Source organism: Rhipicephalus microplus, unplaced genomic scaffold, assembly GCF_043290135.1.
Source record: "Rhipicephalus microplus isolate Deutch F79 unplaced genomic scaffold, USDA_Rmic scaffold_13, whole genome shotgun sequence".
Lineage (NCBI taxonomy): Eukaryota > Metazoa > Arthropoda > Arachnida > Ixodida > Ixodidae > Rhipicephalus > Rhipicephalus microplus.
Window position 1 is genome coordinate 29,691,470 of NW_027464586.1, and position 17,442 is coordinate 29,708,911.

Genomic DNA, 17,442 nt, shown 5'->3' on the forward strand with positions numbered 1-17,442 from the left:
CAGCAGCCCGCTTCATTGGCTAAGCGTGTTGCCACTCAAGCATGCAGTCAGCTATACTCTCTGGTTAATTTGCCGAGCGAAAAACGTTTTCTATTATCACCTCTCAGGTTGTTGCGGCGAGTGAGCGCGAGCGATGTGCCTAAGTCTGAGGATCTTCGTCTTCCGTGGGAAGTACCTCGATAGTGCTTAATTAAGTTGGTTTTCACACCAAATTTGTAGCTTGCCGTGATTATTGAACGCCGAAATCGACTGGCCGTAATTGAGTTTTACTATCCCAATTAACGTCTGTTTGCAATTTCCTATAGAAATGGACTTTGAAAAGTTCTAGCAGATGCTTGATTGTCATCCAATTATTGTAAGGGATCCTTTTATTGTCTTGGTGAAGCTTTTTCATCCGATTACTTGATTTTTTAGATGCCAGAAGAAAGACAGTGCTGACGAAACCGGAAAAAGCAAAATAGCACTAACTAAACTGTAACTGACAGGAAAATGTAGTTTCCTGTAAGTTAGGCGAACGTAATACATTAAGAAGTCGATCAAATCAGAACCAATTTTACAAATTTCCTGGCCCACTTGACGGCTTGAGGTGGTGAGCGAGCGAATATTGGCCAGCTGCCATTTCATGATAAGATCACGTAATACGTGACACCAAACAGGCAAGAAAATGTCACGGCTGGTCTGGAGGTTCACGCATGCTTCTTTTACGGCCAGCTTACGGAAGGCTCCTTTTACCTTTGGCCGCGATCTCGCGGGGGTGCTTCGATCTAACTGGCTGCGGCCAATGCGGAGGCTAGCACACGCAAGTAATGCTCGGGCTGCTACATGCTGTTGTACTTTCTGGTGATATCAATTCGATGTAAACATGGTAGCAAGCATATTGGCAATTCTGGTCTCGGGAAAGCATAAACGCTGTCATAGCAAATCCTTTCATGTCTTGTTTTCTGTAACTTCGAAAAATGAAGTGATGAATATTCCATTATGCGCACGTTTACCATCGTGGTTCGCGTTCAGATGGCTCGGCCACATGTGACGTCACAGACCAGCAAAATAAATGACGGAAATCTTTTTTGTTTATTTGAGAAAAGTAGTTTGGGATACGTTTACTTCAAATGCGAATTCGTGCAGTCAATGTCCTTGAAACTATTGTATATGCGCATTTTACAGCAAAAGATGTTATGAGATCATAACTCGGGTCATGCGCAATTGTCCGCCGCCGGTGTCCGTAACCACATCGCGCATAAAAAAAACTAAGGCAAAGTGGGGCTTTAAACTCGGACCTGCTGGGACCAGCCCAGTATTTAACCACTGAACTCTGCCGGTGCTTTTGACTTGTTGGCAAACCTAGCACCAAAAACACAGTGGGGTTCGAACCCGGGTCCATTAGGTGCCATCCCGCTATTCCACCACGGAGCTACGCTGGTGCGTGCGACTTGTCGGTAAACTTGTCTTAGGCAGGCTAGATGCGGGAAAGCAATGCGTTACTGTGGCTTATAACACATTTTACTACAGCGAAACAACAACCAGTCGTCGCACAATGCGAATAGCCTAATGAGTGGGCCGTCCAATCCTCGAACACATTAAAAAAGCTTGTTCTTGTTCCCCTATTAACTGTGGCGCATACCCACTTCAGCCATAATTGCTCATCATTGTCAGCCACTGCATGGAACTGGCACAAAATTTCTTGCAATTGTTTAGCGGATACTACGCTTCTCTTGAGAATGACGAAAAATAGCATAACGAATACCGGCCTACCACCCAGAAGTTTATTATTAATGCCCTAGTGGATATCAAGCAAGTGTGCTTGCAGTCGTTACCCAATGAGCGTTTTAAAAAGCCTCTGGAAGGCCACTATTCTAGCTTTCGGTGTGACTGCGCTGCGCTTTCCTCGCAGGCCTGGCAATTATTTGCTCTAGGTGTAATATTTCGTGCTTATTAAAATAAGTACTTCAGAAAGGTAAAAATTAGAACATAATGGTAGCTTGGGCTGGCTGCTATCTTCCGCAAGTAGCCGCAAATCGCAATCGTAGTAGCACAAATAATAATAATAATAATAATAATAATAATAATAATAATAATAATAATAATAATAATAATAATAATAATAATAATTGTTTAATATATGACACAGAGAGTAATAACATCAAAGCAGCACGTACTGATCTATTTTCAGAAAGTCAGTATAGTCTAGAAAAAAAAACAATCCGAGCAGAACAACACCACGCAATTTCCCTGAATACATCCAGAGTTTCAAGACCACACGAGCTTAAATGGAGCCTTCAGTGTGCAGGTGAAAGGATGACAAGCATTTTTATACAAAATAAAGCACGCCGGAGACGCACGAAAACAATAAAGTTTCATAGAACCTCAAATTGTTCTCCTTAGGTTTACTATATTTTCATTGCGAAAGTAAATAAAAAAACTCTGCGATAAAATACTGTCATGACGCTTTCAGCTGAAGTAATCACATTGTCCACAGCCAGAAATGCTTCCGTATGGGCTTGTGAGCATAGCCAGAAGGCCTGTCATTTTTAGCCGTTAACATTCAACTGGAAGAACCTGGAGAAACATTTTGGCAATATTTTGTGCCGACACTTTCGCGTGACTGTTGTCCGCAACATCCTGACAGCCCAGTAGCGGTTAATCTTCAAGGTATGGCTAAAGAACCAACTGCAGAGTTTCGAACATTTCTGCTCGAGCATGCGTATGAAGATATGTTTTTAAAAGATGCCGTACTTGAAGGTTCCGGGTATTTCAACCATTCGGGGCTTTTTAACGTGCGCCTAAATGATAAACCTTAGCACGCGTGCCTCGATCATTTCTCGAAGTCAGTGATTATAAGGTGCTCGAGCCCTGAAAAATGAAATTTTCGTACCGTTGCGTGTGCGTATTCCCTGCACAATGCATAAATGACGAGAAAGCCAGGCACAGACGCACCTATTGGGTGCGAGTCCCACTAGTGGAGGAGCGCGCGCTTCAATCACGGTGACGTGCAGGGTTGGATAGTGTGATCCTGCCTCGCTCTGGCGAATGAAAGCTGGCGGTTGGATGCGTTGTTTTTAACTGCGACTTCACGGTGCTTTCACTTTTAAAGAGCGATGTTCTGCTCTCGATTCATGTGTGCGGACTTCTACGGACAACACAATCCGAAAAGCTTCAGTAAACCTTATCGGCGGCGCGCCATAGCGTGTTACGTACGCGATGCTACTGTCGCAGCCGCTGCCAGCGCCACTGTTACCTCTCTTTTTATGTTGTTATAGCTGTTAATTTAGGCCAATGGGGTTACAATGAGCACTCACCACGATTGTTCATATCAAAGCAGAACGTTTCAGTTACTGCACGTGAGCCTCATTCACTAGTAAAAATGAATGTACAAACAGTCCGATTGCGTATATTTTAAAATAAGACGCACATGCTTACACGTGGGGGAAGTTGCCGTCATTACATATAGGAATGTGCGCCATCGTCTGAATTGTCAGAGTCAAGATGAAGCATGGAAGTCCAGCTTTGTCCCTTATATAGATATGTGGGGTTTAACGTCCCAAAACCACTATATTATTATGAGAGACGCCGTAGTGGAGGGCTCCGGAAATTTAGACCACCTGGGGTTCTTTAACGTGCACCCAAATCTGAGCACACGGGCCTACAACATTTCCGCCTCCATCGGAAATGCAGCTGCCGCAGCCGGGATTCGAACCCGCGCCCTGCGGGTCAGCAGCCGAGTACCTTAGCCACTAGACCACCGCGTCGGGGCCAGCTTTGTCCCTTAAGTTTTGTTAATCTAACCCTATATCGGTCTATTTCATTGCCAGTTACTTCTGCGTGTTAGGCGAGCGTGTTTGACGAAACATTCTTTCTTACATCATACATGTGCCGCCCTAGTGTGCCAAAGGTACTTCGTTCGCCAATGCAATCTTTACTGCAGTCTGCGCCACCACCCACTCTCCCCCCCCCCCCCCCCGGTTGTCTGTCCCCTTGTGTCCACAGGTGTTTTCATCCTCCAGTGAAATAGCAAATAACAGTCGACCACATCTCTCTGCTTGGCCCCCTAACTCCAATCAAGGTGGTGCTGCCCTCTGGAAGAAGTTTCTGCCTATGCCCCTGCCATCTGCGACTTCAGCTGGCATTGCTCCTTGCGTATAGGTCTTTTAAATGGGCCCACAGCCACTGTCACTTTTTCTCAAAGTTGTTTTGTTCTGTTGATCTGCAGCTGAAAACGCGGTCAGCTTCAAAAACTGATTGATCTTATAAACGCTGCCGTGAAATGACACACAGCTTATGAATAAAGCTGGAAAACAACTGGATACTGGCATTTTTAATGAAACATAAAATATTGCCGTTTAGATCGCGGTACAAAAAACATACATGCTCATTCAAGGGTGCAAAATGATACGGCTGGCGCGCAGTGCACTTGCTATGGTAATGGAGCCTAGTCGGGATCGCATTTTTTTCACGATTTACCTGTTTGTAGAAGCTGTGGAACTGACGCACTCACTCATAGTTTTCACCAATGTATGTGTGGCTCGATGGTGACCGAAAATTTGCACCGTGCGACAACTATACGAAATTTTCGCAATGAATATTAGGGTCGTGCCGCAGAGAAACTATTTCCTCGTGTGAAGTTTTTCCTAGAGTTACAAATACGAATGAGGCACTCGTGTGCGTGTGACTATCTCGTTTGCCTGCAATCATAACAGAAAGGTTGCGGCTGAATGCGGCAGTAAAAAAGCTGTGTTGCTTTCCGCAAGGCGGAGAATGAATCCATTTGCGTGTGCTTCGTAAAGCTATGTGTGTTATCAAAAATGCAAATTTGCGCATGCTTGTAGTGTCAACCGCAGCCCATCTTTAGATGCAAACCTACAATGAATAAAGTAGCGTGCATGATTGCGCGCATTTCTTTCGGCACTGAGAATATGCCTTGGTCTCCCGAGATGCGCGTCTACAGCAGCGACAGTCATCATTGCGCGTGATTATCTAGTCAACGCATATATCCGCGTAGACGCTTTGACAATGCACATAAGACATTTCGCTCGGCTTCCATCTCATCACCTCCCCTCACTTCGAACTTCTAGGCCCCACTCAGCGTTCAGTGCAATTGTAGCTCAGCATTGCGCAGTGCTTCCATTGCACTTCACGCATGCAGCACGGCCGCCGATACCATTATGGTGCCTACACCCACTCAAAGCCCTTTTTACAATTCCTAGAATCCAAAATAAGAAAAAATCGTCGCATCTAGCCCTGAAACAGGCCACATTATTCTTTCTGCAAGAGAAGCACAACGGACGCCTTCACGTGTACATGGATGGCTCGGCGTCTTCAGTAAGCTCTGCAGGGGCGAAGGTTTTTAACGCGAGGCACATCACAATTAAATTCATGACACCGCATTTGACGCCATCGACAGCTGCAGAACTCGCCGCCATGCGTGCAGCTCTGGAGTTTATAGTTGAAGAACCTTCGGGAACTTGGTCTACATTTTCGGACTCAAAGACAGCTCTTCAATGTATTATGTCACCCTCTCGCTACGCACCTAATGAACAGTTAGTAGCTGAAATAAAGGTTCTTAATCACCAAGCAATCGAAAAACATCACAGCATAGTGTATCAGTGGATACCAGGTCATTGCGGTATATATGGCAATGACCGTGCAGATGAGGCTGCTAGATCTGCACACGACGGTACCCGATACACAGCCCTCCCGTTTTCAAGAACCGACGCAACTACAAGACTTAGTTCGCTTGCGCGTGACCTCACACTGGTACAGTGGAACTCAACAGACTTCACAAACGCGCGCCTGCATAACTTGGATCCCGATCTGCAGCTTCATCTTCCCCCAAGGATATCTCGAGCTGAGGAGACTCTTCTATGACGCCTGTGGCTTGGAGTGGCCTTCACGAACGCAAACTCTTATCTCATTAGAATGGCCAGCTCTTTTACGTGCACGTATTGCAGCTGCGAAGAAACCATCGCGCACCTTCCATGTGAGTGCACCCAATATAACGCGCCAAGAAAACAACTGACTGCAGCTCTGGATAGACTGGAAGATCGGCCTTTGTCGGAACAAAACATTCTGGGTCATTGGCCGAGCCTATCCTCAGCCCAGAAGGCTTTGAAAGCTTTGCTGCGCTTTTTGGAGACAACTGGCCTCAGAGACAGACTTTAGTGTCTTAAACACTTTGATGTTGCCTTTCCTTTGTCGCATTTTTTAAATTTCTCTCTCTCTCTTCGCAACATTTCTTATTAACACGTTTTATTCCCCTCACCCCTTTACCCAACACAGGGTAACCACCCAGTCTATGAACTGGCTAACCTCCCTGTCTTTCCACTTCAACTTTCTTCCTCCTCCTCCTTTCAGCAAAAATAAGTCTCTTAGCCACAAGCGCGCGGTAATACCCATTTACCGCTTCAATTTGACGCGGAATGAGCTATTACCTTTCGCAAAAGCAGCGTGCTCAGCCCCTGTGGTTTTCAAATATTGGTGGCCTTAGCAGACGACGCCGGCAGTCAGGCATTATGAGAAGCGTAAAACTTGTTCAGGGCATTTCTTTAGCACTTGGTACAGTCAGTGAAGTAGCTGCAGCAGTATATTTATGATTTCATTGAATGAAGTAGCAAGAATTATGTTATTAATAAAGGGAGACGCGAAAGCGGCAGCGGGCTGCGCGCGAGAAGGCTGGCGGGGCAATTCAAGCACGCATGTCACAGAAATGATGGTGGCGACGCTGTATGTCCTTGCACCCGATAGTACTCTCACCACTTCCTACCAACGGATGATGCGCATGAAGTGGCCGGGGACAGCTGATTGACATTGCAAAGTGCACGTGGCGAAGCGTGCTTTCACGAGCCGGCTCGCGATGCCCTCACGCGGAGCGCGCCGCCATCACTGTGCAGCTCCATTGTGCTCGCGGGGGCTGCTTAGGTAGTAAAAGCGGCAAGCGAGAGCGCGCTTGTTGACCAGCCGCAAAACAGTGTCGCCATAAAGCCTATGGAATAGGGCGCTGACTGACGTTTCTACGTTTTAGTGCACACATGTATCCTGCAAAATGTACAGTGGGAGGGATTGTCCCCGTAGGTCATTGGTACAGCATCGGAAGTATATTCGAAGGTCGGATCTCGCCGGTTGCAAGTTACCTTTTCGTGCACTTTTCCTTGTGCGCATTTACAATACAATGAATTGTAATCAAATCTCCGATACATTCTTCGGCATTATTGGCCGTTAGTTCTTTTTAAAGGATTTGTGTCTCGCAAAGTAAACGAGTCCTTCGATATACACTTTTCAGGTTCTAAAGAAGAAATTTCTATGACCCACAGGAGCCTATATAAAATTGCGTGTCTTCATCAATTTCAATTAGTCAAGCTTTAAAGTTTATGCAAGAGAAACGGCATGATTTATACACACAGACAGAAAAGAAAACAATATGGGTTTGGATTTTTTTTCAGATGTCTTGGAAAACACGTATGGAGACGACAATGTTTTTTCACATGGGGACAAGTGTACCGAAACATTTGCGCTGTTTCTATTTTGTAAGGCATAACGAACTCGCTGAAATCTTTACTTTACTCAGCTGTCGAGGCGCTCAACTAGATGTAGCAGGAAATAAGTGAACAAAAACGCAGACCCCCCCCCCCCCCCCAACTCTCGTGTTTACGCAGACTACGTACGTTCTACGTTTCTGGAGATTCACTAGCACTTCCAAGCTATATCGCAGTAATTCTATTTTGATGACGCTATTTTTCTTTTGCCGAGGCAAAGCGCAGTGCCCATGCAAGCAACGAAGGACACTCGGTAGCCCATTAAGCAGTCAAGTCGCGCTAGGGACGCTCTTCTCTTTCAAGATAGTTTCCTGCAATAATTACCTGTGGCACGGCCATCCTAGAACTACCATGCGGGAATGATAAGTACTACACAATTTGCCTAGTGTGCGTGTTTGCTTGCTTCGAACGCACATTTGGTTTTGTTAGTGGCTGTGTTTTCGTTTTATATTAGCTGAAGAAATGAACTGTGGCGACTTCGGGACTGATGCGAATTTTCGAGTCTATGAAGGTGGTGAGCTGCTAGCACTGAACGTTGGCTGAACTTATCCTTGCGGCAAAGTAGATGCAGGCGCAAGGCTAATACGCAGCGGTCATAACAAAGCCTAGACAAATGCGTACGATACCCGTAATTCCTATGCCATCGTCTTGATGAAAAATAAAGTAGTTTTTATTATCACTTATATTCTCACCACGCCAAAATCCTACATGAAATGGCACTGAACAATGCAATTATATCAACCCAGTAAGTGTGTTTTTAGATATCCGGAAGGCTCAAAGGCACAAAACCATATTCATACAAGCACAAAAACCTGCTTGAATTACTTACTTGAAACCTACTTGAACACTTACGTTTCTTCTTGTTACAACCTTAAAGATTGTTGTAAAAGAGGCAAGCATACCTTTGGAGGTTACTGCCACTGATGAACGTTTGCTTATTACGATCGATTATTCTCAGCTTCGAATATGCCTTTTGGAATCGTATATATTCAAAATCAGAAAATTTTACCAGTGAGCGTTTATGGACTTTTTTCGATGTATATAAAAACATGGAGCTCTAGTCGTAGCACACATTCAGAATCTTCTCGTTCAAAGATAGCACTGCTTGTTCCGAAGGCTTCGTCTTGCCTTCCTGCTGCGCAGACACCGTAGAAGAAGTTCATCTTCGCCGCCCAAATTCACAGGTCGAGAGGAGGGCCGTCAACACAAAGCCGACGGAAGCGAAGAGGGCTTCGCCCGTACCACGGTAGCCTTCGTGAGACCGGCTCCGATCTATCCTTCTTTCTATTTGTCACGAACGGCCATTTTTGGCGACACCGCGTCACGGCAATTAACGGGCGCCGTACTCCCCCACTGACCTTGAGAGCGGCGGGCGCATGAAAGGGAGCCGAGAAGTGCAGAATGGGGTGCTCTTCTTAGAACGTCGCCGCCGACGGTTAATCCTTTTCTAACTGCGGCGACGTCTTCAGGGTCGTAGAAGGCCGCGGTATACCCCGAACAAGGATTAGACTACGAGACGCACCGGCTGAGACCCAAACGGTTTGACCGTTCCCACGGGGAAAAGCGTGGGAAACGCTCTAGTGGCCAAGCCGTAGGACAACAACCCGACAGGTTGTCACTCTCGCTAGTTGAGGGCCCTCTCCCAATTAAAAAGGGGTGGGGTCAAAATATTTTTGGGGCGGAGTTTCCATCAAATTAACGCACATGATTGGACCCATGTAGAGGTCTCTTGTCCCCAAGGAAGAAAGCGAGGATACACGAGGGGGATTTAAGCGCAGGATTTTGCCCTGCTAGGCAGACTAGTCGCTGACCAAGATAGTGTAGAAACAGATCAACAAGCATCTCTTCTAGAAGTTTTTAGTGTGGCTCTGTATCGGCTGGCCACCTAAACTTAGCCGTTCGTATAGTTGTGACGCGATATTAACGTCTGCAACGTAGACATCGGGACTTCGCCTCGAGTTAGCTCAACCTGCTCGAAGTCACCTGCAAGCACTAGCCTCCCGGAGCCACCAGCGTTGCAACACCGCCGACATCGCAGTCGTGCCAGAACTCTCTCCGACTTCTCGCATCCGATCGTCGGGGACGCAACGCGGCCGGTCATCACACGTATGCCTTCATCTGTTTATATCTTCGATCTTTCTCCCCCGTAGACTATTGGTGTTAGTTTGTGTAGTTAGTAATAGTTCTCTCGCGTAAGCTGATTTATTGTTTCTATATGCATTTTTTTAGTTGTATCAAGTGTTTATGTATTTGGTTATTTGTATTGAAGTGTTGTATTAGATCCCGTGTGCTGCAATATCACTAGAGTAAAGTTTGTTTTGTTTTCTCACGTCTCTGATCTCTTCACTGTCTCTGCTTGCGTACGGAACAAACCAACCTGCTCTCATTCCCGTCGCCGACTTCGCGCTGGCGACGCTAGAGTGGCAGATTGTAACACTATTCTACCTATCTTTTTCCCTGCTAACTTCTAGTCATCTTCAATAAACTAGCTTTGAAACTATCACAAACGGGTCTAGTTGCTCCTTCTCAAAGCCCACACGGCCCAGCCGCCCTGCTATAGTTACCATGCAGCGAAGAATTTGCTTTCCGATTGGAGTCAGCCGGCGAAGACTAGAGCGCAAGTAATCATATGCAGCTTGTGCTCCTTCCAAATCAGAAGGTAGAAATTGCCACGGGGTCTGGACGCTCATGAAGGCTGACACGGAAACTCGTGGCCGGTAGATGGAAAGTCAGGTTACAGCAATACACACTGGCACTGATAGCGGCGAGCAGAGCGTCGATCAACTCACAAGCGGCGATGTGCGTCGGCGTTTATACATGTGCCGTCGATTATTCCAGCCTTATCACTGGTAATCACGGAAGCCTGGAATAATCTCGACTGTTGGCATCTTCTTAACAGAAAAATAATCGCAAAACTTCTAAAACAATGAGGCGCAGTTTGCACTGAGCATTCTTTTCAAGCTTTCTGGGCAAAAACTGAATGAAACATAAGTGGAAATAAGAAACGCACGTGGCAATATGAAGGAGGCAGTCCAGGACCGGTTGTGTGCTCATGTGCTTTTCGTATTCGAACGTCCCCCCACTGAATCGTGCAGATTTCCTGCTCTCTCTGCGCGCACAATACCTGAATTCTTTTACCCCATCTTATAGCATATCCATAGCTTGTCATAGCTATGCCTGACTGTCTACCTCTTTTTAATTGCCGCTCACGGGATGATTAGAGCTAGGGTGGCCCTCGTTGAATTTCCACAAGCACAGGCGTGCATTAGCGGCTAATGAAGTGCCACCGTAACTTCCAGGTTATGCTGTGTTATAATTTCAAATTTCGAACCAGGTTACGCTGTGTTACAATTTCGAATTTCGAAGGACCAAAATGTTTCGTTCCCAAGTCTGCATATATACTTAAACTTTAACGCAATAAATGGAGCACACTCATCATTAGTTAATACGAGTTTCAACTGCACACAAAACCACTCGGAAACAAGAATAACGAGCCTGTCTAAACAAAGAGTTGCGCGGAGTGCTATTTTTATCTCTGCTTTTCATTTGCTTGTTTCGCTTGTACATGTATGCTTGTTTGCTCTGTTTGCCTTTTGTTCGTTCGCTTGATATAGACAACGCCAAGAGAAAAAAAAGAGACGTAATAGAAATTACTAGTGATGTTCTATCTTTTCTTTTTTACTGATTCTCGCCCCGCCACGGTGGTCTGGTGGCTAAGGTACTCGGCTGCTGACCCGCAGGTCGCGGGATCAAATCCCGGCTGTGGCGGCTGCATTTCCGATGGAGGCGGAAATGTGGTAGGCCCGTGTACTCAGATTTGGGTGCAGGTTAAAGAACCCCAGGTGGTCAAAATTTCCGGAGCCCTCCACTACGGCGTCTCTCATAATCAAATAGGGGTTTGGGGACGTTAAACCCCACAAATCAAGCAATCAATGAATCATTTTCACTCATTGTGTTTATCGATGGTACTATTAAATGCCAATCATTTTTCACCCGTTTCCTTATTTGATACGTCGATGGCTTGCCCTCGTCTCGCACGAAGAAACACCACAATTAAATTATGGCCAACCAAGAACATGTACTATTCTCGTCAAGTAGCTGCGACATACTGGCTGGTTTGTTAGATCTATCGACACGTAAACACTTGAAGTTCAAATAGAGGTGAGGTGAAATGAGGCTTATGTAAAGGCGGCGCTGACTGCAAAATTCGACTGTTTAAAGCGGAAGAGTTCATTGAAAAGCAGAGCTGTCAGGCTGACCTGCTTAGGGGATTGTGTCTTAAGCCGTCAACTTACGTTAATTCATCAAACCATTTTTACGTCACCTTATTCTTACGTCAAATCATCAAACCCATATTACCGGCGCCCTTGAAAGGCTTTCATTCTATGAGAACATGGCCCTCGTAGTCGGGCTGACATGACTTTTTTTTTTTTTTCAACGATTGGTCGGTGCCCATTAAACTGTCAGCTTGGATTGTTTCGAGGTTGATGGAGACGCAGATTGTTTCTACGGATTGTTTCTGGGTTGTCGGTATTGGGTTCAATGTAGCCATGTCGCGACTTGCAACATACTGGCAATCACGAGGACATGACGGCCAAGTACAAAATTTGACAGCCGGTCACCATGAGTAATGAATGACGCCCCGGAGCCGATACCGTGTCCTCATGCCAAGGCTTCTTTCCCCTCCGCTGACACAGGCGTCCGGTCACACCGCTCTTAAGTGCCGGCAGTTGATGAGCGGGTACGGCTGCTGCGGGTCATTGGCCGTGCTCGCAGTCAGTTCGCCGTGTCCTTCACATATTCTGTTTTTGGCTCTCATTTGTGGCCCGCAGGCGTGACACCGCAGTTAGGGATCACTGTGAGCAAAAAGATAATTGGTTATAGTGTTTTTAGACAAAAAAAATTCTTTCATTTAAAGTTTGGCAGTGCACGCTTTGTCGTCGTCGCGCAAGAACCGTATGGCAAGACGGAAATACTTTGCCACACCGACATTGATATTGACAACACTAACTATCAACCGCTCGTTTATTAAATTCTCAATGCTAAACATTCAGACAGCTGTTTATATATATATATATATATATATATATATATATATATATATATATATATATATATATATATATATATATATATATATATATATATATATATATATATATATATATATATATATATATTAGCACATTGTAGTACCTACCCTATATGCTGTGCCCATCTTTTCAGAAATCATGAAAGTTGCACGTAATCAGTATATATTTGAAAATGTATAGTCAACGAACATTGCCCGCAGTGCCGTAAACAGTGCTTGCCGATCGTGTAAGACGGGAAGTACACGCGACAAGAAAATACAGAAATTTGAACCAAGGCATTGCTCACCAGTAAAGGTGTGAAACGTTTTTAGCAGAGAGCCAGTGCTAGCAGAAATATGCCACTGATTATGAGGAATATGCGCTTATCATGTTTTGTCCACGTGCCACATAAAAAAGCACTCCTTCCTCTTTTTGAGGATCTCTTTGCTAAGCTCCAATAAAAAAAACTTTGGCGTGAAGATAGCGATGCTGTTTAAGTAAGCGATATAAAAACCCATTTCCTACATCGCCAGAGTAGCTAATTCTTGAAAGAATGGCTTTTGGGTGGAACGTGTCATAGTCTTTAGGCTCACCGAAAATGTTCTCGCATTCGCACTTTGGTATTACCTGTTATAATTCACAAAGGTGAGAAAAAATAGCATGAAACGCGTTTCATAACATGTTCATTTTGTGTGGTGGAAATTTTTTTCGCTGAGCTGCGGGAAAATCAACAACGGCCAAAACTGGTGTCTTCTTTGTCGCGAAGGCGATGGCACTTCTGTGGAGGTACTCTTTCCGAATTCCAAGTGGTGAGCAATTTCTTTCCTAGAAGAAGCTGAAATCCAGTGAATCTGACCTCAAAAACTCTGCGAGTGGCTATAAGGACTTTCGCTCGTTGTTAACAGTAAAAAATGCTTCCAGCTCATTCTGTTGTTGAAGGGCAATGCATTTTCGGCGATTTTTGAAAAAGAAAGCGTGCAGGCGTCATGGTTGCATCGTTCATCTGTACCCGAATCTCCGCAACGGAATCAACACGTGTGTGGACAACAAACAAGCGAGTGTCACCACTCACTGTTGGACCTTTGAGAAACTAGAGATCAAATTTCACGACCGCATCAAATAGAAACCGCCCCAATGAAAGATACGGCCTCGAGCCCGTGCCTATATGCCTGCGAAGCCCAGCGGCAAGGCAAAGAACATACTTCAACAAACCATGAAATAGAAACCGAAGATCGACGGCAGTAGCGAAGAATCTAAATCAGCCCAAAGAAAAGCCGGAAAACTAGCTTTTTAACGCATGGACAGCGCCAGCACTTTAAGATCGGCTACCGACGGCGCCGTGCGTTTACGTCATAAACCCTGAATGGATCACGCTCACCTAGACCTACGTTAAAATGCCACACTGATTACAAAAGTACGTCACTGAGCTTTTCTTTTGATGGACATTAAATTTTATATTTAGCTTGAAAAGATCTTATCTCGATTATGTTCTGCGACTGCTTTCTTTTAAAAAAAAGCCTAGCGACTTATGTTTTGATTTATTTATGAGTCCCTACAGGTCCTGAAGTGCATTGAATAGTGGAGGTAACAGATAAATTACAAGAAACGAAGCACAATAAATGAAAGCTACATGGAGGAAGGAAAGAAGAAGAGTCTACAATGGAAGAGAAATGCTGTATTAGAATTCAGTACAATACGAACTAAAGAAAACATCTTTGTACAAAAATCAACAAACATATTGACTTGCAAATGCTCACACAATATCGCACGGTCTCTTTATGGAACAATTTCACCAGGAAAACTGTTGCAAAGTGTGATGGCTCGTGGTAAAGCAGAAATATTGAATGACTGTGTGTGGCCGAAGGTGCAAATGAGCCTCAGATGATTGTGAAGATGGCGTGATGTACGAAAAGTAACTTCAACCGAAAAGCGAGTGGCCCACGAGTTCTAATGGTACTAATAGAAGAGGCACAGAAGGGTCCCAGAGGGACGAGAATCCAAGATCGGAAGGGCAATATCGTGTTTGATTTGCGTAATTCTGGGATGCTTTAGTCGTCGTTTTGCAACGCCGCTGTTGCCGCTCATCAAGTTAGGCAAGATACAACCAATCTTGTCATATTAGTTTATAAAAGTTTAAGGCGGACAAATATCTTCCGCACAGTGCTGCCAACGCGGAAACTATGGACCGTATTCACAAACCAACCTCACACTTTCCTCGAGTTTTCCTTATTGATTTTTAGCCTTTATTGCGCATGATAAACAATTGAAACCAGTATCCATTAAAGGGTCTTGTCCTCATCTTTCGCCTTGTTAACATTTTTGTGTCTTTATAACGCATGTAGAGAGTACAAGAAATTGAGGAAAACGTGAGGTAAGGCTGAGGTTGGTTTGTTAATACAGGCCTATGTTCTTCGTTCCGGTCAATTTGTCCGCTGCACCCAGTTTCTCTTCAGCTTTTGATATTTAAGAAAATTACCACCCAAGCACTCCGCACAAATAGTTAACCATGCAGCGAAACCTAAAACGTTTGGCCCTGGTGTTTAGCCGCTGGTTCAACCTGATGCTTCACGGAAGCTTTTTACAAGTATTGCTTTCATATAGGTGCTCTTTAATGAGGTTAAGCACGCGCTTAGCAAGGCTTTACTACAGTGTTTTTTTTTTGCTGTGCCCCATGTTATGTCTCTCATGATCATGGATGTGGACGAGTGTAATGATCGGTGAAATGCGTTTCTAAATGCCTTAATCACAGTGGTTGTTCTCGAAAAACGGGCGGTCACCGACGACTAAGCCGAAGCCGAAGTGCAGATTGTTCTGCCACAGGCATGATCCTCGTTCGAGAACGCTTCTTTCCACGAGAACGAGTGCAGTTCAGGCGAACTCTCCCCCCTCACAGCGCCACCTTCCACGCAAAAGTTTGCACTGTGCTGTTCCGGGCAAAGCGTCGCCTCCTCCGCCGAGCCAACGTGCCGTTACGGGGAAAGCTTCACCTTCTCCTTCAAGCACTGGGAACTGGTCTCGTAGAAGAGACCAAAACGTTATTTAAGGCTGTGCCGGCCTCATGTTGGAGGATTTTGCTTCAGCAGACTTCGTCGAGCTGGCCGGCTTTGTACGAACTATAACCTGCTATAGTAAACGTTCCTACACTGTAAAAAATGAGGAACCTCCTTTACGGACAATGCTGAAGGTATAGCGGTGCCGAGCGATTCCGTGAACAAGAATACAACTATCTCCTTAGGACGTAGCCTCTTCACGGAAGTCATGCTTCAGCACAGTTACCACAGAACGACCCGTTACTCTACTAAGAGGGCAGATCTTGTTCCGTGATCATCTTCATCGTCATCTTCATCTTCAATCTCCATCTTCAATCTCCATCTTTATTCTCCATCTTTATTCTCCATCTTCAATCTCCATCTTCAATCTCCATCTTCAATCTCCATCTTCAATCTCCATCTTCAATCTTCACATGCAATGGACCACAGAGAGGAGGAGGAGGAGAAAGAAGAAAAGAAATGAAAGGCAGGAAGGTCAAGGTTCATAGAATGATTGCAACGTACTATGTGTTTTGCACAGGTAGCATGATTTTGTGCAAAGAAAGCAGTCATTCTTGGCTAGCTCCCTAAAGTACCTGTATGTTATGTACACAACACAAAATTGAACGGAAGTGCAGCTGAACAAAACCCTACACAACGAACACAAGGATGGAGTGTGCAGCAAACAAAAGCACAAAGAGCACATGACATTAATAGAGCTTATAGCGGCACTGAAATGACGAAGATGGGACAGGCCGAACATACAAAAGCCTGTCCCATCCTCGTGATTTGAAGTGCTACGCTGAACTTCATGAAAGTGTTACACTAACAAGGCCAAAAATTTACCCGTGCTAAGTTCACATAACATTCTCCCTTTCCCTGTTCCGCAAATTTCTTTTTGTTGAGCCAATCTGTACGTGCAAGGATGTTCCAACCTACGCGTCAATTAATCAGGGTAAAACGTTTACTTAGACTTGCAAATAGTAGAGTTGCACAGAAGTGTTCCCTCCTATGCAGGTGGCAGTTGCAGCATATGTTGGCAACAAGTTAGTGAAGGTTCACCAGTTCTATAGCATTACACATCCTCGTGAACATGTTGTCCTTAGAAGTTAATGGTACAAATATACCAATTTTCCAAGTCGTCCTCTCCAAGCCACTTTCAAGCACTGTTTATATAGAAGCTATACCTTGTTGTCAAGCAGTTAAACTCAGACTTGAAACAAGCTTCACTGGTGGCAATAGCAGAATCCCCCCTTTGCAGTCCTTCAATTTCTGAACTCTTTCTGCCCACTTTGCCTATAGGAGTGGCGTTTCAATAGCCCACTGTACTTTGTAGAAGACCTTCCTCCGATCATGCGCAGGTGTGCGGTCCGCCAACGTATATGTCAAGATATATGAAAAAGCACTGAAGATTTGAGTGAAGTCATCGGTAAAGTATAATGCAAAGATTGCGACGCAATTTTCATTGGCAAAACAAATAAAAAATGGTCACCGAAACTTAAAGTACGTAAAGAGGATGTTCCTTAAGTTTGCCATGCAACATGTTCTGACACAGAGCTTGTTCAACGCTGCTGAGTGACAAAACATAGCTGCAGCCAGAACAATTTGACTGCCACTTTGTGTACAAAGGTGAGAAAAAAGAAAACATTTGGAGTCGCGGTTCATTCGTTACCATGTATCAGCTTCCAACAACCACGGCCTTCTATATATAAATGTTTACAAGAAAATATGTGACCAGTGGACTGGTTGAACTTTCCACACTTATTGCCAGCGTATACTGAGAACGGTACCTGCAGAGATGGCAAAGCTTTCATG

The 17,442-nt window shown here is 44.8% G+C and overlaps 1 protein-coding gene across 2 annotated transcripts in view; it reads left to right on the forward strand.

Moving 5' to 3' along the window:
• Positions 1-17,442, forward strand: part of Gat (sodium- and chloride-dependent GABA transporter) — an 879,924-nt gene that overhangs the window by 161,732 nt on the left and 700,750 nt on the right. The window lies entirely within an intron of this gene.